This window comes from Dasypus novemcinctus, chromosome 13, assembly GCF_030445035.2.
Source record: "Dasypus novemcinctus isolate mDasNov1 chromosome 13, mDasNov1.1.hap2, whole genome shotgun sequence".
In the NCBI taxonomy this organism is placed as follows: Eukaryota; Metazoa; Chordata; class Mammalia; order Cingulata; family Dasypodidae; genus Dasypus; species Dasypus novemcinctus.
Genome location: NC_080685.1, coordinates 57527965 through 57546760, shown reverse-complemented (window position 1 = coordinate 57546760; position 18796 = coordinate 57527965). Strand labels below are relative to the sequence as shown.

Genomic DNA, 18796 nt, shown 5'->3' with positions numbered 1-18796 from the left:
ACTGCATTTCAAGGAAATTCAATGGAAGAGGATGTATGCTGTGGTGGAAAGTTAAAAATGCACTAACCACTGCCAGGAAACTTTGTATTTCTTCATTTAACTATCTCAGTCATTTGACCCCAGGGAAAAGAGCAAGGTCAGGAATGAACTGCTAATACAACCCAGTCCCAGAAGAGAGACTGGGCGGGGCCATGTTGGGAGGCTGCAGGGGCAAAGGCCTGTGAGCCATCAGCTGAGAACTCCTCATCAGATTTGTCCAGGGGTCCTTTCAAGAAAAGAACAGTCTCTCAGGGAATTTCCTCCCAATTCCGCTGGCTCCATCCAAACACCATCAAGAAAGGAGCAAAATAAAGATAAATGAGGCCAGAATATTTTAAATAGTGGGGAGGACAAGAGGACGAAGAAATGCACTCCAGAATTGTGGATTTGGAAGACTGGGGGAGAAAGAGGTAAAAATATACACAGATACTCAATTTAGGAATTGCTTATTATTATTAAAATGTTATCAATAGTGAATTTTTACTGATTGCTTACTATGGGCCTGACAGCAGTAAAGCTCACCACACCCCTATGAATAAAGGGCTTTGTGTCATCTTACAGGTGAAGACAAAGGGGCTGAAAGAGGCTGGGTTTAGGGTGGTAGAGAAGATGACGAGTTCATTTTGGATGTAAACAGGGCTCTGCAGGAGGACTATCAAAATCAGTACTTGAAACTGAGCTGGGTGAGGACTGAAAAAGTATATTTGGGAGTCAGGTGATAAGGAGGACAAAGGTATGGATGTGAGCAGAGAAAACTCCAAAGATAGGGGCACAGTAGTAATCTGGTTAACCAAGATGAGAGAGTGTGTGTGTTTGTTTTTGTTACCCTTTATCAGACTCTGGACTTGTAGGAGTATTTAGAAGGCACTAGGAGAGATTCAACTATCTGAGTATTCATGGAAACAATTATCTTGAAGGGAAGGTTGAGGTAAATATTTCTATAGCTAGTATTAGAAACTTGCAGAAATGATTCACAGCCCTATTTCTCCTAGAAGGAACTGGCTCAAGCATTTTTGGAGGAAGCTGAGGTAGATAAGCCACTACATGGAACTTAAATTATGCATTACTTGGTTTCTTTAATGTTTCCTGAGCTAAGAAGAGTTATTAATGATTTGCTTTTAATCTGTACCTGTTGCTTGCTGAGGTTAAGTCTGAATGCCCATCAGGAGAACCGTTCCTCCAAAGTTCCAGAATTTCTGGTTTCCTGGCTGGCTGGTGGTGGGCTCCAAATAAATGATGAATGAATGGAGGTTGGAAAAGAGTTGTCCTCAGTAGGAGAGACACATTAAAGTCACAGAACATAAAAGCTAAAAGGGACCTCAGAGATCAACTTAGAGCAGTGGCTCTCAAACCAAAGTGTACACCGCCACCTCCTAGGGCTTGTTAACCCTTGGGCTCTGCCCTCTGAGTTTCTGATTTGGATCTGGGGTGGGGCCAGAGAATTTGCTTTTCTAACAGCTTCCCAGAAATAATACTGTTTGGGGAACTATATTTTGAGGACGCTGACCTAGTGCAAGCTCTTCATTATACAAACAAAGAATTCGAGGTCCAGAGGGTTTAAATAACTTGCCCAAGATTTTTTAATCTAATGGCAAAACTGAGGCTAGAATCTGAATTTCTTTCTTTCCCTCATCTCTAAATACCACATCATATAAAGAAGAGGAGGAAATGCTGGGAAGCCAATTAGAGAAATCCACTGCCATTGGAGAAGTGGTCAGCCCAAACAATGAGTGGAACTAATTAAATCCTTTCCAGGGCAGGAACAAGCATAAATTTGAATTAGTTGCCCAATCTAGATTACACTGATGTCAGAGGGTGAAGCCATATAGCATGGACATGGATGCCAGGAGGTTAGATTAGAGGATTAGAGGGCAATTAAGGGAATATCTGTGAGCTGAAAATAAGACCGTCACTTTCTTTAAAAGAGCAAGCAACAACAACAAAACCTTGCATTCAAGGGAAAGCATCTCTTACAATGTTAGCCTGTGTTTTTCTTTTGTGGTAAAATAGATACGTATTAATATATACCAAAATTTTCCATGTTAGCTATTTTTAATGTACATTCAGTGCATGCATTAAATTTCTTTTTCCAATGTTGTGCAACAAGCACCATCTTCCATTACTAAAAGTTTTAATCACTCCAAACAGAAACACTGTATGCTATACCTAAGTCCCTTTTCCCTTCTCCCCAGGCCCTGGTTACTTCTTTTTTTTTTTTTTTTTTTAAAGATTTATTTATTTATTTAATTTCCCCCCCTCCCCTGGTTGTCTGTTCTTGGTGTCTATTTGCTGCGTCTTGTTTCTTTGTCCGCTTCTGTTGTCGTCAGCGGCACGGGAAGTGTGGGTGGCGCCATTTCTGGGCAGGCTGCTCTTTCTTTTCACGCTGGGCGGCTTTCCTCACGGGCGCACTCCTTGCGCGTGGGGCTTCCCCACGCGGGGGACACCCTTGCGTGGCACGGCACTCCTTGCGCGCATCAGCACTGCGCATGGCCAGCTCCACACGGGTCAAGGAGGCCCGGGGTTTGAACCACGGACCTCCCATGTGGTAGACGGACGCCCTAACCACTGGGCCAAAGTCCGTTTCCCCCTGGTTACTTCTAATCTACTTTCTGTCTCTGTGAATTTGCTAATTCTAGATATTTCAAATAAATGGAATCATGCACTATTTATCCTTTTCTCTCTATTAGCCTTGCTTTCTTAATGTTTTATCTGCTTAGGTAGCATACTCAATTTTATACTGAAGAAGGTAGGTTTCATTTATGTCACTATTGTAACTTTTGAGATAGGAAATTGAAGCAAGTTAGTAAAATAGGGAATCAATAGATGGGTCTGGAACCTGGCAGAGTCCATGTGGACATCAATAACCCCAAGATGGCTGCTGGAAGACCCTCCCCCAAGATTCTGCCACTCAGAAGAAAACTTCCTCCTGAAGCCAGGAGAAGCCCGGATATTCCCTAAGGACTTTATCATTGGGCCCTCCTGGGAGATTGATGGGGGAAATAAGCAATCAAAGCAGTGAACAGCTAGAACTCCTCCCCTGCCATTAGCAAAGGAGTGGGATAATTAGCAATTTAAAAGGCAGCACTGGGCCTGAGTTCGCTCTCTTGTGTGCTCTTTTGCTTATGGACCTGTTTCTGCCCTCTGTGCACTGCTCTCGTGGTTTTTCCCCTGCCATGTGGCCACGCAAATACCTTGGGCATTTATAACCTATAATGGGAAATTGTAACCTGTAAATCAGCCCTCTTTATCACTTTTCAGCCCCTTCCTCTCTACCTGTAACCCCTGATCTATTATTTTCTCCCACTTCTCTTCCCTCCCTACCCAAATAAATTACTGGCCTAACTCACCCCGTGTGCTCTTAAAATTCATTTCTGGGGGAAGCGGACTTGGCCCAGTGGTTAGGGCGTCCGTCTACCACATGGGAGGTCCGCGGTTCAAACCCCGGGCCTCCTTGACCGGTGTGGAGCTGGCCCATGCGCAGTGCTGATGCGCGCAAGGAGTGCCGCGCCACGCAGGGGTGTCCCCCCGCGTAGGGGAGCCCCACGCGCAAGGAGTGCACCCATAAGGAGAGCCGCCCAGCGAGAAGGAGGGAGCAGCCTGCCCAGGAATGGCGCCGCCCACACTTCCCGTGCCGCTGATGACAACAGAAGCAGACAAAAGAAACAAGACGCAGCAAATAGACACAGAGAACAGACAACCAGGGGAGGGAGGAGTTAAATAAATAAATAAATCTTTAAAAAAAAAATTCATTTCTGTAGCATAGCCAAGAACCTAAACAAAATCTGGTAACAAAAGGAAGTAGTTTAGTGCTGTATTTTGTGGGCTGGTGTTTAATTGCATGACTCTAACTTCTTTAACTGAAAAGAGAGGTTAGAGAGGGGAAAAGGTAATTCCAAGAGCTTTTGTATTTGCTGGCCAGCAAACCATTTAACAATGACAAAACTATGGTTTCAGAATAGCTGGTTTCCATTTTAACTCAGCAATTTTTCATACCATGAAAGGTTGGTTGCATCTCATTATTTGGGCCTCAGTCCAATGTTATCTCCTTAGATGCTCTCCCTGTCTACTTATTTAGAGTATCTCCTCCAGCTTTGCACTCTCCATTGAACCATCTTTTTACCTCTACATGGTGCTTATCAGAATTTATGTGTCTTATGTCTATTGGCTTATGAATACATTTCCCCCCTAGACTACAAGCTTCATGAAAACAGAATTGTCTATATGTTTTTTCACTATATCTTTAGACCAAGCTTCCAGGAACTCATACAATGTCTTTTCCAAAATAAAAAATGCTGCCTCTGAGAAGACCCAGCTTCTTGCTGGGCACTTGGTTTGGTGAGCCAGGTCTGGGCTGGATTTCAGCCCCACCTTTTCCATCCACCATGTACCCTTTTCTCAGTGAACAACCTATACAACCTATACAACTGGGCATTCTCCCTGCCCAGTACTACATAAGGTACCTGGTAGGTAATAGACATATACTATTAGTTGGATGAATACATGACTCTTATCATTTTAAAATCGATTTATTGAAGGACAATTTACTTACAACAAAACACACCTAGTTTAGGTATTCAGTTCAAAGAATTTTGACAAATGCATAAACCCATGTTACCGCCATCTCAATTAGGATATAGAAATTCTGTTACTCCCAAAAGTTTCCTCCTCCTACATATACTTTCCTCCATGGCCTCATGTAATCATTGAATCTTTCATTTTATTTAGTTATATCTCACCGCTTTCCAAAAGAATTTTAAAATGGCTTTAAAAGGGAATAAATATATCAAAACCAATAAAAGGGGAGAAAGCAAGATTAAGAGGGGAAAATAGATAACCCAACCAAGAGGGTCAAGACTGTCTGCCACTGAGCTTGAAGGCTCAGGCTTGGCTGAGCTTCCTCACAACCAAGATAAAGAGGAAGAAGTGGTACTTCCATTATCATTTCCTTAGGGGAGACAAAGTTTCCCTAACACAAAGAAATAGATATTCCTCATGCCTGTTATCAGAAGATTTTGGAGGATTCTCTGGACAGTGTCCCCAAGAAGCAAAGGCAGGAGCAACATTCATCCACCTCATTCCTTTGGGCAATCTGTAAAGATTCCTAAAGCAAATGTTCTGGTGTCTTCCCTAGATAAGATTACTCCCAACTAGGCTTTTCAGAAACAGGAGATTTTAAACTTTTCAACATTATCTTCTCTAGGGAGGGCCTTTACTGTTAAATAAGGGCAGAAGCATTTGCTTTGAAATCCAGGTGAGCAAGCAGGAGGATTAAATGCTCAGTTATGCAACTTTAGTGAGCTTGGCAGGATCCCTGTCTAGATCAAAGGACTCCCCATCCCCGCCTGGAGCTGGGCTGTGGGGGTGGGATGGAGGTGTCTGAAGAACAGCCAGGATTTTCTTTAGGATTCAGTTTCATAGCTGGACCAACACAAGCCACAATACTGTTAAGACACCAAACTTCCACATAGTAGAACATTAAAGTAACACCTTTAAAATGAAAGGTATTCTGGGCAAGTGTTGACAGCCTCTCATCTCAGCCATTGAAATTTCTTAATAATGTCCTCGTTGGAAGATTGAATTCTAAGCCACATAATCCTTGCCAGTTGATGGGTTGAAGATGCAACTAATACCCCTTCCCTGGTGGATTCTGAATTAGTCAAAAAAATAAGATGAAGAGATAAGGCAGATGGGAGCAAAACAACATCTGTTTGAGGAAAATGTGGTTTGTGTCTGTGGGCAAATGAGTTTCTTGTTTATGAGCCCCAGAATTAGACCTCTTCTCTCACTCCATCATAGGCAATGACTGGCCAGGATGAGTTTCTGTATGAAGTAGGACATGGAAGAGCTGAAGAGAGAGGGAGAGGGGAAGGGGCTGGGTAACCATGCCCAGTTTCACCTTTCAAACTCACCAGCCACGTGAGTCACTCCCCTTTCCCTGGGTTTATCAAAACAACTAATTCCCACTGTGTCTGTTAGAAAGAATTATCCACAAAAGTACCACTGAAAGGAATGATGGCATGTTATGGATTTGTTTGATATTGGCCTTTTAAATGTGGCTGCCTGCCCGAGTCAGTGATTTTTGTACACCTTTGGTAGTTAAGGTTACCCCTTCTTTTACAAATGGGTGGATACCAGCACTATTTTCTTTTTCCTACTTTGCAATAAGAAGAGTACACCTGCTGTTACTTATGGCAAGGGGTGTGTCTAAGTTGTCTGAAAGTGTTATCAGCCATTAATATCAAATTAAAAGAAAGTGAACAGGACCCAAATGCACCCTTGTTTTACACTACTTACTACTCATCTGCTCCTTCAAGGTTGTTGCTGCGACTCCTTGATTCAGAGGGTGTTTTAGTGTGCTAGACTGCTGAAAGCATATACCATGAAATAGGTTAGCTTTAACAATGGGAATTCATTAACTTGGAAGCTTACAGTTTTGAGACTGAGAAAAATGTCCAAATCAAGGCATCCTCAGGCAAAGCGTTCTACCCAAAGTATAGCTGCCAATGATTCTGGACTCCTCTACCAAGCGGCAAGGCACATGGCAATGTCTGCTTCCTCTCCCTTCTCTTTCCAGTTTCAGTGCTTACAACTTCTTGCTTCCATGACTTTCTCTCTCTGTACTCATGCCATTTATAAAGGATTCCAGTAAGAAGATTAAGATCCACCTTGGACCATCCCTTCCTTAACTGAAGTTGTCTCATCAAAAAGTCTTACTTACAGTAGGTTTACACCCTACTGTAGAATAGATTTAATTTAAGAATAGATTTAATTTAAGTGTTGTGGCAGAGAGAAGTCAGGTGATCACAGTATTGAAGGCCAGGATGCAAGAAATCTCTGCGAAGGAAGATTTTATAACAGCCAGCCGGGTCTGGTGGACTTCTGTCCAAAAAACCGAGCTTGGAATAGGATTTCTTGGTCCCTTTTATACAGAGGATGTAGGAGTGGGAAGTCAAATGGTGCTTTTATGCAAAAAGGACTTTCTTTGTTAGTTTCTTAGAGTTTTGAGTGTTTGTCTGAGTACCAGATAGGTTTTGAATTAACATATCCCCCACATTCCAGGTAAGCTTCAATTAACATATCCCCCACATTCTGTCTGGATTTAAGTTCAAATACACATTCAATCTGCATCCTCCCTGAATATTCAAAGCCTATAGAGCCCATATCACTTGATTGGCTTTCCAGGAACTAGGCATACTTGGATATAGAATGATAAGTTTGAATTCATGCATAGGCCATATTACTTCCCCCCTTTGATGCCTGCTTAAAGTTGTTAAGCTTCAGCATCATTATTGTCAGAGTCTCTCTGGACTGACTGGTATGTATATAGAGCCATGAGATGGGCAGCTATCTGTGTCTTTACTATACCATTTATTAGGGCATGTATCCTGCTTATGACAAAAGGGAGGAGGCAAGGATGTATGGTGCATCCGCCTATGAGGGAGGCAATTATTCTCACCAGAAGCTTGAAATTGTCTGCTATTGATAGCCAGTTTCCAAAAGGATTACTTAAATTCCAACCATTCCAGGTTTGCACTGGAACATGAGCAATTTTTACCATTTTGTTTGTAATTTCATTGATAAACTTTCCAGTGCTGTCTAGTTCAAGGCAGCAATTAGAGAGATTGAACTTTTCTCAAACTCCCCCTTCAACTGCCAGGAGGTAGTCTAGGGTGAGACAGTTTTGATAGACAGCATTTCTGAATTTAGTTTGCTGTTGGGCTAGTAAATTTAGAGCATGGGCAGTTTCATTAATTATTGTTTCTACCACAACTTGTAAGCGGATAATTTGGTTTAGCATGTAGATATGCTGCATGCCCCACATGCCATCCTCCACCCGTAGTACTGGATTATATGCCTGGGGGGCCATTCTTCATCTCCCCAGGTAATGACAGCCCTTTTTTCTCTTATGTTTTGATATACTGGTTGACTCAGATCTTTCCCTTCTGCTAAGGGAATGAAGAAGAAGGAGGATTTTATTGTACTGAGTATACAAGTACCACACCAATTTTGGGGAAGTTCTCAGAATGCGACTTTCCTGCAAATCCAGTACAGACCATTTGGGGCAGTAAAGGGCCCCTTTAGGGTGGAGTTCTATACTGTGATTAATTTGGGGAAAGTACGATTTATGAGAATGAGGTCAGATTCATTCCATGTTCTCCAAGGCTCCGTTGTATTGGTGGTGTGATTTTTGGAATCTTCCCCCCATACATGTTAGGTTTGCAACAGATATAGAGGAGTTCAAGCATACCCTTGAAGCACAATATTTTCCTATGACAGAAGTTTGCAAGGGCCACATACCATCTTGGGGAATGGCCAGGAGGCCAGTTTCAATATATGGTTGACTGTAATTGTATTTTCTAGTTTCCCAGGGCCATTGGTCTCCCATATTAGTACCTCCACCTATGTAGCATGAGACATTTAAGGCTGCCCCTACTACTCAGCCATGTTTATAAAGAGGCTTTTTGCTACTTGCAGAATGGAAAAGGGTCTTTCCATTTCTTCATAGAAGTAGTGAAATACAAAGTGGGCTTTACTTGTGAGTAGGTGTTCCCGATACCCAACCCAGATGTAGGTTCCTGGGTCTACTCCTTTACCGTTAATGCAGAGGCCCATTTGGACTCCCTGGGTCTGCCAGGATTCAGGGTTAAGGATGGTGACATTGACCACGTGGACAGTTAGTCGGGGCCATTCCTTTGGTTAGGACAGTTGTTTGCCTAGTTGAGTCTGTGTTTCAGGCAGCCTAGGTGACACAGGATGAGTAGGGGCAGTAGTATGCCCCTATGTATTTGCACCAGAAGCCCCCTCTTTGCGCTGCACTTTTCATTTCTGGAGTGCACAAATACTTATTGTTATGAGTATATTCCTCTCCCTACTGAGCCCTCCACAGTCGATATTCCATGGTACCCTGGAGTCTATAACCTGACATGTATCAAATAGAGGGACACTCATGGTTCTGACTAGCGACTGGGGTAGAGTTAAGTAGCTCCCCATTTTGATTAAGCACTCTTATTTCCCATTTACGGGAGATTGTTGGGGGTTTGGGGTCATAGCAGGTTATTTGGTACCATAGGAGAGTCCTTGAAGCTGGCAGGTGGTTATATGGACCTTGCAGGTGTAATAGCCATGATACATTAATGTGGTATTGTCATAGGCCCCCATTTGCACCTTGGTACATGGCTTATATTCCATGGTGCCAACCTGGGACCAGGGAAGGGTCAGGGCTAGGAGTAGGGAAAATAACCAAAGGGGCACTATAACCGGGATTAAACTGGATTCCTACTCTTCAGCTATGTGTAGACCAATCAGCTTCTGGGGTGTGGTTAGAGCAGACCTCAGTGTTCCAACCTCAACCTTCAGCCGTGCGTTGACCAGTCATCTTCTGGGGTGTAACTGGAGCAGGGTTCAGCGTTTTCTTCTTTTACAAGATGAGTTTGGTTGAGTTGTGGGTATCTGGAATACAGGTCCAGGACCCTGGGGCAGCTCTCTTGACCCAACTATGGTGTATCCATGGGGTGATTTCAGTTACTTTAACTGCAGTGGGGGTGGATAAAATGACAAGATAGGGTCCTCGCCATCAAGAGTTTAGTGGAGCTGATTTCTAGTCTTTGACCCAGACTGCATCTCCTGGTTAGTACGGGTGTATGGAGCTGCTTAAGCTATTGGGGGCCCTTTCTTGGACACAGTGGTGCAGATTTTGCAGGGTTTTTCCTAAACTGATCACTTCCTGAGCTATTGATAAGTTTCCTCTTTCTCTGAGGTCCCCTTCTATACTTGGATTAAGGCGGGGGGTTTCTAAAGAGGATTTCATAAGGCGCTAGGCTTAGCTCTCAGCTTGGGCTGGCTTGAACTTGGAGGAGGGCACTCAGGAGTACTTCAACCCTGGTTTGCCCAGTTTCTTGGCAAATTTTTGCAATATAAGTATTTGTTGTATGGTTCATCCACTCTACTTTCCCTGAGCTTTGAGGATGGTAAGTGGTGTGCAGTTTCCATCGGATGTGCAGTGCTTTGGCAATCTTTTGAGTGATTTCAGAGGTGAAGGTGGGTCTGTTGTCAGAACCAATTGAGAGGGGTAGCCCATATTGAGGAATGATTTCACTGAGCAGAACTTTGACCACTTCTTCAGCCTTTTTGGTCCAAGTCGGGAAGGCTTCCACCCAGCTGGAAAAGGAGCAAGCGAGGACTAGGAGGTATTTGTAGCCTCTGGATCGTGACATTTCGGTGAAATCAACTACTAGATCTCTGAGAGACATATTGCTGGTTCATTAGACTCCTGGCACTCTCAAGGGTCCCTGGCAAGGGTTATATATATATATATATATATATATATATATATATTTTAAGATTTATTTATTTATTTAATCCTGCCCCCGGTTGTCTGTTCTCTGTGTCTATTTGCTGCGTCTTGTTTCTTTGTCTGCTTCTGTTGTTGTTAGCGGCACGGGAAGTGTGGGCAGCGCCATTCCTGGGCAGGCTGCACTTTCTTTCACGCTGGGCGGCTCTCCTTACGGGTGCACTCCTTGCGCGTGGGGCTCTCCTACGCGGGGGACACCCCTGTGTGGCGCGGCACTCCTTGCACGCATCAGCACTGCGCATGGGCCAGCCCCGGGTCAAGGAGGCCCGGGGTTTGAACCGCGAACCTCCCATGTGGTAGATGGACGCCCTAACCACTGGGCCAAGTCCGTTTCCCAAGGGTTATATTTTGCACATGTCATGCACCACTGGCATACAGCATGGGTGATAGCGGCTAGACTTGGGGTGTAGAAGAAACTTTGTAACATTTCTTTAAGATGGGTTTTTCCCAAGTGTGTGTTTTCATGGTAGTCCTGAACTACGGTTGCAGCTAATATTTGAGGCATGACTATTCTGTGATCAGGCAATGTCCGCCACCTGTTTGCTCCTTGTGTCCCACTCTCATAGAGTATCCATTCTCTCTCAGCTTGAGAATATTGTGGCTCCTGGGAATTCAGAGGCTGCGGTTCGAGAGCAGGTAATGTGTACTGGAGTTTCTGATAATTAAGAGGTTGGGTAATGAGGGCAGTGACCAGGTCCTCAGATAGGGATCCCTCCCATGTCACTCTTTGCTTCAGTGTCTGCCCTCCGATTTCCTTGAGTGACCGGGCTGTGGCTTGTCTGGTGTCCCTTGCAGTGCATCACGGCCATTTTGATGGGCTCCCAAACTGCTTCTAGTAGTTCCAGAATCTGTGTGCCATATTTAATGTCCTTTCCTCCTGAGTTAATGAGTCCTTTTTGTTTGTATAAAGCTCTATGCACATGCAGGGTAAGGAAGGCATATTTGGAGTCTGGGTAGATGTTAATCTTGGCCCCAGCTGCAAGTTGTAGGGCTTGGGTGAGGGCAATGAGTTCAGCTTTTTGTGCTGATGTGTTGTCTGGGAGAAGCTGGGCCTCCACTGTGGTTTTGGAGGTCACCACAGCATATCCCACTTGCAGGTCACTGCTCTGAACAAAGCTATTCCCGTTTGTGAAGAACTCCATGTTGGAATTTGGTAGTGGCTGGTCTTAGAGGTTCGGCCTGCTGCAATACACCTCATGCAATGTCTCTAGGCAGTTATGGGTTGGAATCCTTGGCTCGATGGGTAGCAGGGTAGCAGGATTCAGGGTTTTTTACAAGTTTCAGGTGGACAGGTGGATTTTCACATAATAGAGTTTGATATGTAACCAGGCAGCTGTTTTTTTTTTTTTATTTTATTTATTTAATTCCCCTCCCCTCCCCCGGTTGTCTGTTTTCTGTGTCTTTTTGCTGCGTCTTGTTTCTTTGTCCGCTTCTGTTGTCGTCAGCGGCACGGGAAGTGTGGACGGCGCCATTCCTCGGCAGGCTGCTCCCTCTTTTGCGCTGGGCGGCTCTCCTTATGGGTGCACTCCTTGCGCGTGGGGCTCCCCTACGCGGGGGACACCCCTGTGTAGCAGGGCACTCCTTGCGCGCATCAGCACTGCGCATGGGCCAGCTCCACACAGGTCAAGGAGGCCCGGGGCTTGAACCGCGGACCTCCCATGAACCAGGCAGCTGTTAGTAAGCCAATGTGTTCCTTTGGCTTCTAAGACTGTGACTACTGCATGTGGAACTTGAACAATCATAGGCTGCCCAAGAGCTAATTTTATGGCTTCTAGTGTTAGCATTGCTGCAGCTGCTACACCTTGCAGGCCTGAGGGCCATCCCTGGGCTACAGTGTCCAGTTGTTTGGATAAATAGGCTACAAGGAACCCAGGTACTGAGTGAGTACTCCCACTGCAATGCTTTGTTGTTTATGGACATAGAGGTAGAATGGTTTACTGAGATCTGGAAGCATGAGGCTTGGTGCTTCCATCAGAGCCTGCTTGAGAGTGATGAAAGCGACTTTCTGTGGGCTTTCCCAGAGCAGGGGTTCACAATCTGTCCCTTTTGTGGCTTCATACAAAGGGCGTGTGCAGACCCCAAAATTGGGAATCCAAATGCAGCAGAATCCAGCCACTCCAAGGAATTTTTGCAAATTTTGGCAAGTGCTGGGCTCAGGGAGGCTATAGATTGCTTTTTTTCTTTCAGGTCCTAGTTCATGGAGCCCCTGTGCTATTTTATAACCTAGATATTTGACCTGAGGTAGGCAGATTTGGGCTTTCCTTTTAGACACCCGATAACCCTTTTGTTGTAGATGCTTTAAGAGGGCGTGGGTTTCACTAGCACAGTCTTGTTAGGAGGGACTTGCAAGGAGAATGGCATGACTTCAGTATGCCTACATTCAGCAATCTCTGAATATGTAACCAGACTTTTTCTTGTGGTTCATGTGGAACTGGATATTGCTTTGTGCTCACTGGGCTGGCTATGGACTTTATTTCAACAATAGTTGGGGGAATGTCGTGTGCCATCCCCTTTGGGTTGCCCTCTGCCCATATTTTGGGCACATCTTCAAAGGGGAGCTGTATGGCTATAGATTGACCAGCTTTGCTGAGGCAGAACAGTCTCCATTGTTCCTGCAGAGGGACAGTTAGCACTATTTTTGCTTAACAAGGATTGTCCCATGGCATCAAAGGTAATCTGAGCTTGTAGTTTAAACAGCAGGTCCTAACCCAGGAGGGGGACTGGGCATTCTGGGAGATATAGGAACTTGTGAGTGACTTCTTTACCCCAATGTTACAGGTCCTGGCTTGGAGGAAGAGCTTCTGGGTGCTTTTACCAGTTGCCCCTACAATAGTGCCTTGTCTTTTTGATAAAGGCTTGACTGGCCTGGTCATTACAGTGTTGAGCCCCAGTGTCAACCATTATACGTATGGTGCAGCCCCCAATTTGGACTCTAACCATAGACTCCGCGGGGCTGAGAGAATAGGAGCCCAGTTTGTCCTAATAATCCTCGTCAGAGCCCTCTATTCCTGCAAGTTCGATGAACTGATTTACAGGTTTTCCCTCCAAATTTTTGCAAACCCAGGCTTTAGTTTGTGACACTCTGCTCGGTCTCCTGGCTAATGCTTTGGCCGCTTTCTTGAGGGCAACAGGTCGAGTGGCCTGTTGGAGCACTCCTACTTCCAGTGCCCTTCCTCCTTGCAGTACACGCACTGATTTCACCCTAGGAGTGGGTGCCCCCCTCCTTGGGGCAAGATTGCTTGACACAGGCTTGCTTCTTTGGACTACTGCTGCTGTGAGAAGGTGTGTTTTCCTTTTCCTTTTCTGGTTTTCCTCTTTCCTGGTTTCTACATCATGGTTGACATAAACCTGGGTGGCTACTTCCATGAGCTGGGAACTATTCATACCAGCAAACCCATCTAACTTCCGTAACTTTCTTCAGATGTCAGCCTGTGATTGGGCAATGAATGTTGCATTGACCATTGTTTGGCTTTCGGGACCATCCGAGTTAAAGGGTGTGTATACACAAAATGCCTCACACTGTCGCTCATAGAATTGAGCCAGACTTTCACTGAGAGTCTGAAGGACTTGGGCAGTCTTTGCCATGATTACTTCCTTGCAGCTCCCAACTCTGAACCCTTCAACTAAGACCCTAAAGAAAGTTTCTAGTCAGTTCAGCCTGGTTGTGTCATTGGGATCCCATTGGGGTTCCTTGTCTGGGAACTGTATGTGGGCATATTGGTCACTCTCCAGGGTTCCCCCAGGTGGGTATTCTTTGAGACAGGTTAGAGCCCCTTGTGTGACTCATATTCTCTCCTCGAAGTTGAGTAAGGTCATGATGAGTTGTTCACAGTCAGCCCAAGTGGGTTTGTGGGTTTGTATGATGGACTGGAAGAGGTCCATCATGGCCTGAGGCTTCTCTGAGTATGGTGGCTTTTCCAGTTAAAGAGGTCAGTGGTAGTGAAGGGTTGGTACACAAATGTTTGGTTTCCTCCTTGAATCTGACCATCAGCATTGTAATAAATTGGAGCTCAGGCTTCGTGGAGAGAAAGCTGTAGGGCTGCCCTTCTCCCTGCTCCACCTGTCCCCGGGGCTCCCTGTGGTCTGAGTTGTCATCTTTCAGGGACTTCTTCTGGACTGATGGTTGGCACTGCGCTGCCAGGGGCCAAGATTGGTGGAGACAGTGGTTGTGGAGGTGATAAGGTTGGACTGTTTGGAGAAAGCGGCTGTGGGAGCAGCTGTGGGAGTGACTGGGCGGTGTTGCTTGGAGAAAGTGGTAGTGGAACCGGCTGCAGAAACGGCTGTGAGGTAGCGCTGCTCAGGGAGGACAGCGGTGGAGATGACTGCGGGGGTGGCCAGATTGTGTTGCTTGGGAAAATCAGCTCATCCCCACTCCTTGGCACTGGTGCAGTAGGAGCAATTGCATAAGGCAGCAGGAAGTAGTTTTTGTCTGGCCCTTCTAGAATGGGTGGGTCGGCACTAGATTTAGGACTCACTTCCTCTGGACACTTTGCAAGGCACTTGTTTGGCCTGGTTACTGGGACAGCACCTCTGGCTTTTGTATCAGGCAAATCCTGGCTTCTTTAGTTGCACATTTCCTTAACCAGGGCGGACTTTGACTCATAGTGTCCTGCCAGGCATTGATGTAGGAGAACTGGTCAGGGTGCCCTGGTTTTCCGGTTACCACATTGTGGACTTTATGGATGATCTGGGGTTCAAAGGTGCCCTCCTGGGGCCAGCCCATGCTGAAAGTCAGCCATTCTAATTCACAAAACATTCTAAACTTTCCTGTCTGGAACTTTATGCCATATACATCACCATGGAATGCTCAGGGAAAGTTTTTCAGCATACAACTTAATAGGATCCTACTCACGTTTCCACCCTGTGTTGATGCTGCATTTAGCTTTTCGTTTTGTCCATCTCCAGCCACATCCCTCATGGGAGCTTATGGTGCCTCTTAGCCTTAGTGGGTCAGTACAAGCCCCAGACTTGGAAGAGGTTCCCTTTGTAGGAAGGCCCTCCATATCGCCCTTGACCAGATGAAGTTGCCACAGAACTGCAGATCGGGACTCCGCGCTCATCCCACAGAAGTTTGTCTCTGCATCTCACTCAGTCTCCACAATTACATGCACACAACCACCCTCCTTTCTTTCCTTTCTTGGACCTAGAAAAGATGGCTTCCTCCCTTCTCCTCAGGAGTAGTAGGGCCTTCTTCAAGAGCTGATCAGGTTCCCCTCCTTGCTTTTCAGAATTAGGCTTTCCCTGCGCTATGCTCCCGGGGGTCTTACCCATCTGGCATGCGGAGCTCCTTGCTTCATTCTCAGGGTCTCTTTCAAATCCTCTGGTGCCTCTGGTTTCTCCGGGAGGGCTCTGGCAGAGTCTACAACCTCTTTCTGGACTAAAAGGAGTCCAGGGGCACCCAGGGCTGGGGTTTGCCTGGGCCTTCCCAGCCTTCTCAGAGGCGTCCGAGAGGGGTAATCGGCTGTTTTCCCCTCTGGCCTTCTCAGCAATCCTGGATGAGCCCCCAGAGATATTGTGGCAGAGACAAGTTGGGTGATTGCAGTATTAAAGGCCAGGAGACAAGAAATCTCTGAGAAGGGAGATTTATTAATAACCAGCGGGCCTGGCAGAATTCTGTCTAAAAAACCGAGCCCAGGATAGGATTTCTGGGTCCCTTTTATACAGAGGATGTAGGAGTGGTGAGTCAAATGGTGCTTTAATGCAAAAAGGACTTTCTTTGTTAGTTTCTTAGAGTTTTAAGTGTTTGTCTGAGTGCCAGATAGGTTTTGAATTAACATATCCCTCACATTCCAGGTAAGCTTGAATTAACATATCCCTCACATTCTGTCTGGATATAAGTTCAAATACATATTTGATCTGCGTCCTCCCTGAATATCCAAAGCCTATAGAACCCACATCACTTAATTGGCTTTCTGGGAACTAAGCATACTTGGATATAGAATAAGATAAGTTTGGATTCATGCACAGGCCATATTATAAGAACGTGATTTTCTGGGGTACATACAATTTCAAACCACCACAGGGAGGTGTTGTTATAAACAAGATTTTGCAAAAACATTAAGCATTAAGAACAGTGATCTTGTTACACATGTAGCTTAGTCTGTAGCTGGTTCTGGTCAGTGGTATGCTGGTAAATGTGTAACAATGGGCTCTCTGGGAAAAAAAGGTCCTGATTTATAGCATTTGCTTTTCTCCAATTTTGCAGGGTAAATGCGCCTCCATGGCCAATTTCAAGCTATTAATGTGCTGTCACTAAAAGCAGAGTTGGAAGAGAAGCACAGTAACATCATTATGTGGTATTTCCAACATATAGCTATGATAGACCTAAACAACCTCAAGAGAATAGATATTAGTTAAACATAGTAAAATAACTGGAAAGTGATGTATTTTGAGTGTTTTATAATATAATTTATTTAATTGTAAGTTTATATAATTTGTTACTAGTAGATGTTTTTAACAATTGGCTCCCCAAATTTCTGAAAATTTAAGAATCAACTCTCACAAGCCAGTACAAGCAGACTCCAGTACATCACTGGTTCTACTCAGCATAAAGGCCAAACAAAGGTCAATTTTTCCATGAGGGGAACAAGCATCCATCAACAGCCAATACTGCAAAGTCAGCATTGGACTGAGCCCTAGCCCTGCCATTTGTCATGATGAGAGCTTAATGTTTTGATGGACTATGGATGTTAGCTAGCCAAATAAACTTTATAAGTCTACAGTTTTGAGTGAATAGAAACAATCTGTGCTTTGAAAAAAATGGAATAAATTCTGCTTTGAGTCCATCTAGGGGAAGGAACAATTTAACAAGAGTTAGAACCCAAATGTTAGCACACACCGATGATTTCAACAGCAGACAGTCTCACGCTTTATTCAGTTTGCAGTGTTCAGTCGGGAGTGTTGTGGCTGAGGAGCCATAGAGGATCTGCCATGGTCCAGGTGTGCAGTGATAAGGGCCTGTGTAAGTGAAGAGGCAAATAAAGCCTGCAAGTAAAATAAGGAATCAATAGATGGATCTGGAACCTAGAAAGAAGTCCACATGGACATCAATAACCCCCAAGCTGGCTGCTGGAAGACCCTCCACAAGATTCTGCCATCTAGTACAAGACTTCCTATGGAAGCCAGGAGAAGCCCTGGGTATTCCCCTAGGACTTTATCATTGGGCACTCCTGGGGAATTGATGGGTGGGGTAATCAATCAAAACAGCAAACAGCTAGAACTCCTCCCCTGCCATTAGCAAAGGGGTGGAATAATTAATGGTTCAAAAAAGCAGATGCAAGGCCTGAACTAGCGCTCTCTCTTGCCTTTAGACCCCGATTCTGGCTGCGTTCTCCCCTGCTTGGATCACTACGCAAGTAAAACCTGGGCATTTATAATCTATAATGGGGAATTGTAGTCTAAATCAGCCCACTTTATCACTTTTTGGCCCCTTCCTCTCTACTTGGGACCCATGATCTGTTGTTTTCTCCCATTTCTTGTCCCTCCCTGCCTGAATAAATTGCTGGCCTAACTAACCTGACGTGCTCTTGAAATTCACTTCTGCAGCAGAGTCAAGAACCTCGACAAAATCCGATAAGGACAGACTGAGGAAGAATCAAGACGGAGAGCCTCCTAATTCCATCAGTCCAAGGCAGAGTGTCAGTCACCTCCCTGTGGATAAGAACCTGATATGCAGCACATGGAGATGATGGTATCAACAATAAACTAGCATTCTTTTTTTTTTTTTTTAATAAAAAGCACAGAGTTATTTTGCCTCTGACTTGTCCATGGGTAGTGTGGAGAGGGAAACACATTTGGAGTGAACGCACTGCTGGGCAGTTTGGTGACCTCAGACAATCCCTTAACCTGTCCCAGCCTTTTCCTCCTCTGCAAAGGGGGGAGCTGGTGTAAGGTCTGTCCTGTGTTAGTGAGAGGGTCAAATGAGAGAACGTGCGTGGGAGCGCCTCACAAAATCTCAGGCACCAGCAACCCTTTAAAATGAAAACACAGTCTTTGCCAAAACATTTTTGTTTTAAGTTTTCTTGCCTTTTTAACCGTTCTTTTTTGCCAGGATGAAACAAGAAACTTGCACTGTAGTCCCAACTGCGTTAGCTGGCTGCAGCACCCTGAGGAGGACAAGCCATTTCTGAGGCAGATTGCTCATCTCCAAAATAGAAGGCTGGACCCACTGATCCCCAAGGGTCCTTCAAACATTAACATTCTGAAAGCTCCCTCACTCTTTTCTTGTAGCTCCTCTGACTAACAGCTTTATGCTGTGACTTAGAAAGCTGACTCTAAATTCTTTAAGAATCTGTCAGCCCCCTTTCTTAGCAGAGGGCATTTCAAAGGAGTGAAGTCTCCATCTTTCTTTTTGGACCTTGATGGGTGGACAAGGGGATGGTCTATTTTCTCTCGAAGGTTTCTGAG

The 18796-nt window shown here is 45.1% G+C and overlaps 1 long non-coding RNA gene across 3 annotated transcripts; it reads left to right on the top strand.

Moving 5' to 3' along the window:
* Positions 1-215: 215 nt before the first annotated feature.
* LOC101434180 (uncharacterized) lies at positions 216-18137 on the top strand. 3 transcript variants are annotated; one of them, XR_011645507.1, is made up of 4 exons: positions 216-449; positions 5836-5955; positions 17701-17745; positions 17936-18137. It is a non-coding gene; the product is annotated as an uncharacterized lncRNA (long non-coding RNA). The 3 variants fall into 3 exon arrangements; XR_011645506.1 differs by lacking the exon at positions 17701-17745; XR_011645508.1 differs by lacking the exons at positions 5836-5955; positions 17701-17745.
* Positions 18138-18796: the final 659 nt, after the last annotated feature.